Source organism: Trachymyrmex cornetzi, unplaced genomic scaffold (assembly GCF_001594075.2).
Source record: "Trachymyrmex cornetzi isolate Tcor2-1 unplaced genomic scaffold, Tcor1.1 scaffold871, whole genome shotgun sequence".
Taxonomy (NCBI): domain Eukaryota; kingdom Metazoa; phylum Arthropoda; class Insecta; order Hymenoptera; family Formicidae; genus Trachymyrmex; species Trachymyrmex cornetzi.
Window position 1 is genome coordinate 72,731 of NW_017300214.1, and position 1,499 is coordinate 74,229.

The window sequence follows — 1,499 nt, forward strand, 5'->3', positions numbered from 1 at the left end:
CAATTTGAGCCGTATCCAATTGGGTGCCACCCACGACATCTGAAATTTTAAGGAACGATTGTTATGCATGCGATCAACATATGCTAATTTTTTTAGAATTTTCGTAAAATTTTCGATTTACTCAATTACCTCCTTAAAACACCTATTGTAGATCCGGACTAATGGGACGTGATTGTTGGTGATCGTCTACCGGCGTGATCGGACGTGTTAATTCTTATTCCGTGTATTGTAGACGGGCCTTACTAGATATTCTCGATATTTGACAATTGAAGCCATTAATAATTATTGATGACACTTTGTTTATTAACGTTACTTAATTTTTAATACAACGTGTCAATGTGCGGTAATCGAGGTATCTCTAAGCAAACATAGTCAAACGTTATAATAATGTTAGATGCTACTATTAAATGCTGCCAAGACATTAAACTCTATACTGGAATGGGCATCTCCGCTGTGATGCATAGAAAATCATGGCCGCGACTGATCAGTCGCCACCTTGGCTCGATCAGATGCCTGAGCAAATCAGAAGCGTTCGCGCGCGCGTTGCGATCATGGTGGAAGGGATAGTGCTATGGTTGCGATCGATGTATGGAAATCTATATAGCATATCACACAGCACTTCATGTTGATGCTTTGTAGACAGTCACGCGATTTTATAATTCTTCAAATATAACCTCACACACAACAGTCTTGCTGACATTTGCGCACAGAACATATATAAACAATTTGCGTTTTACTAAAAAACACTAAACGTAAGTGCGCATGAGCACCTGAAAGCTTCTGATTTGCTCAGGCATCTGATCGAGCCAAGATGGCGACTGATCAGTCGCGGCCACGAATTTTCCTAGATGCCCATTCCAGTATAGAGTTCAGTGTGCCAAGAGTGCCAAACGCGATGACGCGTTTGAAGTTGGATAAATTCAACTGTAACCACGTCAAACGCTACAAGTTACTATAATCTAGGTATTTCCCCAATGACGCGCGCGTCAAATGACGCGCCCATGAGTTCTTACCTTTATAATTTGGAAAATAATCAGGAGACGCAATAGCGGCTCCCGTCAAGTATATTTTTTGTAATATATTGGCTGTGTTCCAAAATTGTTTGTCAGCGCTGCGAGCATGTCGTCATAAGTGCATGCTACCAATAGTGTTCCAATTTCATAAGCATGCTTTTTATGCAAACGCAGCTTTCATTTTGGAACGATATTTTCAGTGCTGTCAGCATATAGCGACGTCAGCGAAAAGAAACAAGTAACCTAGAAATATGGAAAGAAGCATACAGAAAAAATTCGTATTTGAAACTATTATAAAGTTAGCACTTGATTCTAGTGATGAAGAGTCTAGTGATTCAGATTCAGAATTAGCGGAAATTATATATAATTATTACGAACGTCAACCAAGAATACCGAAGGTACACAGCCATAATATGATAATGGCTGTGTTCCAAAATTGTTTGTCAGCGCTGGCAGTACTGCCAACACCGTTCCAAAAATCATCGT